Source organism: Salmo salar, chromosome ssa17, assembly GCF_905237065.1.
Source record: "Salmo salar chromosome ssa17, Ssal_v3.1, whole genome shotgun sequence".
In the NCBI taxonomy this organism is placed as follows: domain Eukaryota; kingdom Metazoa; phylum Chordata; class Actinopteri; order Salmoniformes; family Salmonidae; genus Salmo; species Salmo salar.
In genome coordinates, this window is record NC_059458.1 from 74,657,600 (window position 1) to 74,667,055 (window position 9,456).

A 9,456-nucleotide genomic window follows, 5' to 3' on the forward strand; every position below is an offset into this window, starting at 1 on the left:
TAATCAGGGGTGCTGGTGCAGTGCTATGTCTCACAAGATCACTTAAAGATTAATTAGTATTTTACATAACAAACCGAATATAATAGCATGATAATGTCAGGCTACTGTTATAAAAAAATACCATGTCATTCCTTATGACAATGTAGGATGATTGTGCTGAAATGTTTTTCTCTTCTCATGCTGTGGTTGTGTTTAACTCCATCTGCTCTAAAATTCAATTAGTTAGCCCAGTTAGCCACCCTTACATCATTCAAGAAGATCAAAATGCATATCCCCATGAAACTGATTGGGATTAAATGGTTGGCTGCATGCAGCATGGACATTTAACCTGTAAAACGTGAATAATTATCATTCACGATTGACACTGATGATGGCCTAATTTATGATAAGGCCTAATGGCCTAATTTGGTGTTTTAGGATTAAAAAATATATAAAATGTTCCTTTCGCCACTTACAGTATGTGTAGGCATAGGCAATCATGCAATTTGGATGATGCATTGTATGTATATTCTAATTAACCAATAGGCTTCATGCCGGTACAAACTTTCATTCAGAAAGGATGGCTTAATAGGGCTCCTAACAGAATACCATTACACCACTGGTTATAATACACGTCAAGCCTGTGGTCAACTGATAACTCCAGCACCGTTTTGATTGGGTCAGTCATTTCGCTGCTTTGAGACAAGCATGGAAACTCATCTTGATAAATCAATCAATGTCAGATTTTAGTTTTCACTGAATCTCCTTTTGGATATGTGGTTATAATTAGGCTTGGAAATGTTAGCTAAGTTGATGTGAGTGCTCATGATCATTAGTCTCGCAATTTAAAGCAATGCAGATCTTCTCTACACACACATTAGGCCTATAGCCTACCTGATAAGCTTCCCTGATGTTTTCCTGAACTTTCCAATACTTTTCTGATGCATTTCAGTCACTTAGGCTACTGATGCGAATACACATTTGTACACTTTTACCATAGGCTATTCAAGTCATTTGACATATGTTTTTATTGTTTTAAAAGCTCATACGGCCTACATCGTTTCAATAACAATATAGCTGAAACCACTATTGGCTTCATTGATTTACTGAATTTATTCTCGTAATTGTAGGCTACTTGTTGATAGATTATTATTTTAAATATTATTTTAACAGTAGGTCTAACTACACAATAACATTTACATTTACATTTACATTTAAGTCATTTAGCAGACGCTCTTATCCAGAGCGACTTACAAAATGGTGCATTCACCTTATGATATCCAGTGGAACAACCACTTTACAATAGTGCATCTAAATCTTTTAAGGGGGGGGGTTAGAAGGATTACTTTATCCTATCCTAGGTATTCCTTAAAGAGGTGGGGTTTCAGGTGTCTCCGGAAGGTGGTGATTGACTCCGCTGTCCTGGCGTCGTGAGGGAGCTTGTTCCACCATTGGGGTGCCAGAGCAGTGAACAGTTTTGACTGGGCTGAGCGGGAACTGTGCTTCCTCAGAGGTAGGGTGCCAGCAGGCCAGTGGTGGATGAACGCAGTGCCCTTGTTTGGGTGTAGGGCCTGATCAGAGCCTGAAGGTATGGAGGTGCCGTTCCCTTCACAGCTCCGTAGGCAATCACCATGGTCTTGTAGCGGATGCGAGCTTCAACTGGAAGCCAGTGGAGAGAGCGGAGGAGCGGGGTGACGTGAGAGAACTTGGGAAGGTTGAACACCAGACGGGCTGCGGCATTCTGGATGAGTTGTAGGGGTTTAATGGCACAGGCAGGGAGCCCAGCCAACAGCGAGTTGCAGTAATCCAGACGGGAGATGACAAGTGCCTGGATTAGGACCTGCGCCGCTTCCTGTGTGAGGCAGGGTCGTACTCTGCGAATGTTGTAGAGCATGAACCTACAGGATCGGGTCACCGCCTTGATGTTAGTGGAGAACGACAGGGTGTTGTCCAGGATCACGCCAAGGTTCTTAGCACTCTGGGAGGAGGACACAAGGGAGTTGTCAACCGTGATGGTGAGATCATGGAAGGGGCAGTCCTTCCCCGGGAGGAAGAGCAGCTCCGTCTTGCCGAGGTTCAGCTTGAGCTGGTGATCCGTCATCCACACTGATATGTCTGACAGACATGCAGAGATGCGATTCGCCGCCTGGTTATCAGAAGGGGGAAAGGAGAAGATTAATTGTGTGTCGTCTGCATAGCAATGATAGGAGAGACCATGTGAGGATATGACAGAGCCAAGTGACTTGGTGTATAGCGAGAATAGGAGAGGGCCTAGAACAGAGCCCTGGGGGACACCAGTGGTGAGAGCGCATGGTGCGGAGACAGATTCTCGCCACGCCACCTGGTAGGAGCGACCTGTCAGGTAGGATGCAATCCAAGCGTGGGCCGCGCCGGAGATGCCCAACTCGGAGAGGGTGGAGAGGAGGATCTGATGGTTCACAGTATCAAAGGCAGCAGATAGGTCTAGAAGGATGAGAGCAGAGGAGAGAGAGTTAGCTTTAGCAGTGCGGAGAGCCTCCGTGACACAGAGAAGAGCAGTCTCAGTTGAATGCCCAGTCTTGAAACCTGACTGATTAGGATCAAGAAGGTCATTCTGAGAGAGATAGCAGGAGAGCTGGCCAAGGACGGCACGTTCAAGAGTTTTGGAGAGAAAAGAAAGAAGGGATACTGGTCTGTAGTTGTTGACATCGGAGGGATCGAGTGTAGGTTTTTTTCAGAAGGGGTGCAACTCTCGCTCTCTTGAAGACGGAAGGGACGTAGCCAGCGGTCAAGGATGAGTTGATGAGCGAGGTGAGGAAGGGGAGAAGGTCTCCGGAAATGGTCTGGAGAAGAGAGGAGGGGATAGGGTCAAGTGGGCAGGTTGTTGGGCGGCCGGCCGTCACAAGACGCGAGATTTCATCTGGAGAGAGAGGGGAGAAAGAGGTCAAAGCACAGGGTAGGGCAGTGTGAGCAGGACCAGCGGTGTCGTTTGACTTAGCAAACGAGGATCGGATATCGTCAACCTTCTTTTCAAAATGGTTGACGAAGTCATCCGCAGAGAGGGAGGAGGGGGGGAGGGGGAGGAGGATTCAGGAGGGAGGAGAAGGTAGCAAAGAGCTTCCTAGGGTTAGAGGCAGATGCTTGGAATTTAGAGTGGTAGAAAGTGGCTTTAGCAGCAGAGACAGAAGAGGAGAATGTAGAGAGGAGTGAGTGAAAGGATGCCAGGTCCGCAGGGGAGGCGAGTTTTCCTCCATTTCCGCTCGGCTGCCCGGAGCCTTGTTCTGTGAGCTCGTAGTGAGTCGTCGAGCCACGGAGCAGGAGGGGAGGACCGAGCCGGCCTGGAGGATAGGGGACAGAGAAAATCAAAGGATGCAGAAAGGGAGGAGAGGAGGGTTGAGGAGGCAGAATCAGGAGATAGGTTGGAGAAGGTTTGAGCAGAGGGAAGAGATGATAGGATGGAAGAGGAGAGAGTAGCGGGAGAGAGAGAGCGAAGGTTGGGACGGCGCAATACCATCCGAGTAGGGGCAGAGTGAGAAGTGTTGGATGAGAGCAAGAGGGAAAAGGATACAAGGTAGTGGTCGGAGATTTGGAGGGGAGTTGCAATGAGATTAGTGGAAGAACAGCATCTAGTAAAGATGAGGTCAAGCGTATTGCCTGCCTTGTGAGTAGGGGGGGAAGGTGAGAGGGTGAGGTCAAAAGAGGAGAGGAGTGGAAAGAAGGAGGCAGAGAGGAATGAGTCAAAGGTAGACGTGGGGAGGTTAAAGTCACCCAGAACTGTGAGAGGTGAGCCATCCTCAGGAAAGGAACTTATCAAGGCGTCAAGCTCATTGATGAACTCTCCAAGGGAACCTGGAGGGCGATAAATGATAAGGATGTTAAGCTTGAAAGGGCTGGTAACTGTGACAGCATGGAATTCAAATGAGGAGATAGACAGATGGGTCAGGGGAGAAAGCGAGAATGTCCACTTGGGAGAGATGAGGATTCCAGTGCCACCACCCCGCTGGCTCGATGCTCTAGGGGTATGCGAGAACACGTGGGCAGACGAAGAGAGAGCAGTAGGAGTAGCAGTGTTATCTGTGGTAATCCATGTTTCCGTCAGCGCCAGGAAGTCTAGGGACTGGAGGGTAGCATAGGCTGAGATGAACTCAGCCTTGTTGGCTGCAGACCGGCAGTTCCAGAGGCTGCCGGAGACCTGGAACTCCACGTGGGTCGTGCGCGCTGGGACCACCAGGTTAGAGTGGCAACGGCCACGCGGTGTGAAGCGTTTGTATGGCCTGTGCAGAGAGGAGAGAACAGGGATAGACAGACACATATTTGACAAGCTACAGAAGTGTTGTTTCTTGTATTATTGTCTCCTGTGTCTTTAGAGAACTGTTTCACTTTGATATCCTTTTTCTTCTGTCCTGATTTTCTCTTTCTTTTCTTCTGTTAACTAGATATTCTTTGTTGTTCTTCGTTAACCTCATAACCTCATATGGGGTTACTGACCACAATCGGTTGAATGAATAATAATAAGTATTTAATTTATTTGGCCCTGGAAGAAAACATATCGCTGCAGGAAGGGATGCTGGAAGTGCTGGAGATACATTTAAATACATTTGCCAAATTAAATAATTACTCCTCTATAAATAAATTAAATAATTGCAAATACTACACCAGCATAATTTAGCCACAGAGGATCAAAAGCTTTTTGCTTTAGATTGTGTTTTGTTTGTCACATTATGAGCACATAGGCCGAGTCTACAGTCAGGAATCCTGCAATTGGGCATCTCGCACAGCAAATATAAAACAGATGATTGTTGAGTTGTGGCTGTCAATGAACAACATGCAGCAGCTAGAAGGTATTTCACAATATTTCAAATTACAATTGCGGGAAAAATCTGTTTGAATAGGTGAGTGCCACTGGAAAGTTGGTGGACAATAATTTTCTACTCATTGTATGTGTAAAATCTGTCTATCTACTCTTTTCAATGGCCTATGCTATTGGTTGCATTTAAGACATGGGTCGTTCGTTTTGTTGATCTCAGTCTGTAAATGTCAGAGTAGTTTGTCATTTCGATCATTTGTGTGGTATAAAGAAATATTATTGTAATGTCTCCAGTCATGTAGAATTGCAGGAAAGGATTTTTAGAAAAGGCTAGTTTTTTCTCGGACCCACAAACCCCTCAGCCCCGAATTTTATGAAACTCTGGTGACGGTCCTGCAGTGAACTGTCTTGTGCAAGTTTTAAAGTGACACAATACATGTTAGCAAAGGTGTCAGCTAGAGACGACGTGCAGGAGCCTGCAGGGATTTGTAGTCTTGCATGATGTCTACTTTGATGCTAATTGGCATTTTTGAATCTGAGAGTAAAACGATACAAATATATTGATAAAAGTCTCCTTGACCGAGAGAGATTTGCATGGTTATCAAAACTTCACGCCAGGGTAAGCCTACACGAAACAGCCCTTATTTTAAGTGTTTCAAAAATGCTCTATGAGAAAAATGTCCCTGTTTGACCACTAGGTTTTATGGGTGTATGAATTTTATTTAACTAGGCAAGTCAGCTAAGAACAAATTCTTATTTTCAATGATGGCCTAGGAACAGTGGGTTAACTGCCTTGTTGGGCAGAACTACAGATTTTTACCTTGTCAGCTCAGGGATTCAATCTAGCAACCTTTCGGTTACTGGCCCAACGCTCTAACCACTAGGCTACCTGCCGCCCCACTGTGGGGCTCTATAAACCCATCAACTTTGGGACACAATCCTTACTTGAATGAGTCAATTCATGTTCCAATTTGAAATAATAAAACAAGCATGAAATTCAAATGAACAAATCCCCCCTGTCGTTTTACAAGATATAATCCTCATCTTTTACATGTGTCAAGTCTCGGAATCCGACAAACAAATCCAAGGGGCATTTTATTAGGCACGCCTCTCCATTCTTTTGTGTGAAATTGTGCACACAAAAAAAAAATAACACATTGGATTCCACTTCGCTTTGAAGCTGGCAGCATTGCTGGATCGGTGGAAGTGGTGATCGGAGGGTCTAATCAAAGATTTGTATAACTAACCCAAGATAGACCACAGCCTGTCCTTTCTTAATGGGAACACATGAGTCATAGTGGGCAAAACAGGTAAGGAGGGGGGCTGAGTCAAGCACGAGCTAGCGAGAGCCTATTGGCGCATTCTAGCAAACATTTGCATATTTCCTTTAGAGAACAAATACTCTGTGAGGTGTGCAATAACTCAATTCACCCATGCACTATTTCTAAACAACCCAATGTTGTAAAACTTTGGCAAAGGGTAAAATCTACAAAACTTAGTCCACTCTGTTCATAACATATGTTTGTTTTGGGAACAGGAAACTATATTGGGATCAAACGTTTATACATCCAGTGAAATATCTGGCTCATTGTTCTGAATGTGGTCTAATTAGCCCCTACACCCTCCATAATTTCACTCCCTCAGCTTTGGGACACTTATGCATATAGTGAAAGCGCAAATGGAGGGCCGAGGTGAAGGGGTGTGATTTGTGATTCAGGAAACATGACCGACTGGAGCAGATCTATTACTGTTGGGTTTGAGAAGCACGCTCCTCCCACACCGCTTTTGCCCTTCACGGCCACGGGCCATAGAACGGTGCACCGCGGCTCAAGTTAATAGAACTCCCTCAATGGGGCAGAAGGCCAGGTGTTGTTGTGATTCAGGATGACCAGATAGTTCACAACCATGACAAGAAACTGTCATGTGGGGAATCGTAGGTGGCTCGTTTTATCTTGTTCTTGATACCATGTCTTCTTTTGAGGTGTTTTGACTGATGTCACATTATGCTAATATGGCGGTGGTGGTCCTGGATGGTTGCCCGCGAGATCCTCCCAGTCAGGGCCGTTATGCACTCCCAGGGCATGGCAAAGACACCCGCGTGCCCCCGACCAGGCTGCGGCCAAGATGAGTCAGTGAGGCACTTGCTCTGGGAGTGCAGAGCCGCCAGGGACCTGTGGAAGGAAGCAGGCCTCCTGATCCCCCCCATGTCTGCCAGCAGGGGGAGGACTTAACGCCCCAACTCGTGCTGTATGGGGTGGGCCGGAGGCCTATTCCACCAAAGGCCTTCACCAAGCTCTGGCCCACCCTCACATGTCTGAAGGATGCACTGTGGTCCTCCCGCAACCTGCTGGTAGCAAAACGAGTAGAGGCAACCCCTCAGGCAGTGGCCAAGGTAGCCACGGAAGCCCTGGGGTGGTACAGAAGAAAGGGGGCCTCGACCCCAGGCGAAGGGTCCCCACAACACCCAAGGTCCCGGCGGCCACGGCTTGACAGCGCTGCGGCGCCTTGGGCGATGTACCTAGGGGAGGGATCTCCTCTGGGCCCCGAAAGACAGGATGGTTATTGATTCGGAAGAGCAGGAGGAGGCGAGTTTGATAAGGACTCACCCCGTTCCTGTACAAAGGACCGAAGACAGCTTTTTAACAAAGTGACTTTTTGAACATGTTTTCATGTCTTAGAAATGTTTTACTTTTGTTAAATCATTTGTACACATTTTAAATGGCTTTTACAGATTGGATGTTTTACATGAAAAAGTACTTTTATTCATGGTTCTTTCTATTGTTTTTAACAATATGTCGTTTTTAACTAATTTAAATGTAATATTCAAATGCTGTGTTTTATGCTTTTATACCGTTCTTGTGTTTATAACATGTGTCACGTCCTGACCAGTATAAGGGTTATTTGTTATTGTAGTTTGGTCAGGACGTGGCAGAGGGTATTTTGTTTATGTGGTTCGGGGTGGTGTTTTATGTAGTAGGGTGTTTGATTTATTATTTCCGGGGTTTTGGGGTTATGTTCTAGGTTTGTATTTCTATGTGGTCTCTAGTCTTTTGTATTTCTTTGTCTAGTTTATTGGGGTTGGACTCTCAATTGGAGGCAGGTGTTTTCTAGTTGCCTCTGATTGAGAGTCCTATATATGGGTATGTGTTTGGTTAAGGGTTTGTGGGAGCCTGTTTCTTGTTTTGCCTGTGTGAGTGTGACAAGACTGTTTTGTTGTTTGTGTGTTCTCTTAATTTAAAATAAATACAAGATGAGCATCCACATTCCTGCTGCGTTTTGGTCCTCTATTCCTGACGACAACCGTTACAACATGATGTACAAAAATATATATGAGCTGTTTTTAAAGGAAATCCAATAATAAAAACTTTTCCAAAAGAAAAAAAAAAACATGCTAATATGGCTCAAATTCACTAGCTAGCTAACCAACCAACAACTGTAATTTGAGAGACAAGTCCTCGTTTTGCAAATGTATTTATGTTTTCAATAAACATTCGAGACTAAATATAGTTTACATGTTGTCAACAATCTAAATGTACCTGTCTGTTTTGCTCCATAATTGCACACACATTGGTTTTGTTGCTAAACAACCATCACAACTAAAAACTCTGAGTTGATATTCCCCTTCATAAGAAGTGGATGATTTTCAGATGAGGAAGGGGAGGACCATCCTACTCAGTGAATTTCAGATAAATAATAAAAATCAAACAAAAAAGTTAGCATTTTTAGATAAAACTGTACTTAAATGTATTCAAATGTCACCAAATACCTGATTAAAACGCAGTGTTTTGCAATTAAGGTCTACATTAGTCTCAACAGAACCCACTAGGATAGCACCACGGTGTAGCCAGGAGACAGTTATTTTGCGTCCTCCTCTGGCTACATTGACTTCAATACAAAATCTAGTAGGCTCGTGCTCCTCACCCCTTCCATAGATCTACATGGTAATTATGACAACTTCCAGAGGATGTCCTCCAACCAATCAAAGCTTTTGCAGCATACTGACATGTTGTCCATCCAATCAAAAGATTAGAGAATGAACCTAGTACTATGCATGATTCACTTGTCATCTACAAGTCTCTGCTAAATAAAGCCCCGCCTTATCTCAGCTCACTGGTCACCATAGCAGCACCCACCCGTAGCACGCGCTCCAGCAGGTATATCTCACTGGTCACCCCCAAAACCAATTCTTCCTTTGGCCGCCTTTTCTTGCAGTTCTCTGCTGCCAATGACTGGAACGAACTGCAAAATCACTGAAGCTGGAGACTCATATCTCCCTCACTAGCTTTAAGCACCAGCTGTCAGAGCAGCTCATAGATCACTGCTCCTGTAAATAGCCCATCCAACTACCTCATCCCCATACTGTATTTATTTATTTATCCTGCTCCTTTGCACCCCAGTATCTCTACCTGCACATTCATCTTCTGCACATCTACCATTCGTGTTTAATTGCTATATTGTAATTATTTTGCCACCATGGCCTTTGCCTTACCTCCCTTATCCTACCTCATTTGCACACACTGTATATAGACTTTTTCTACTGTATTATTGACTGCATGTTTGTTTATTCCATGTGTAACTCTGTGTTGTTGTATGTGTCGAACTGCTTTGCTTTATCTTGGCCAGGTCGCAGTTGTAAATGAGAACTTGTTCTCAACTTGCCTACCTGGTTAAATAAAAGTGAAATAAAAATA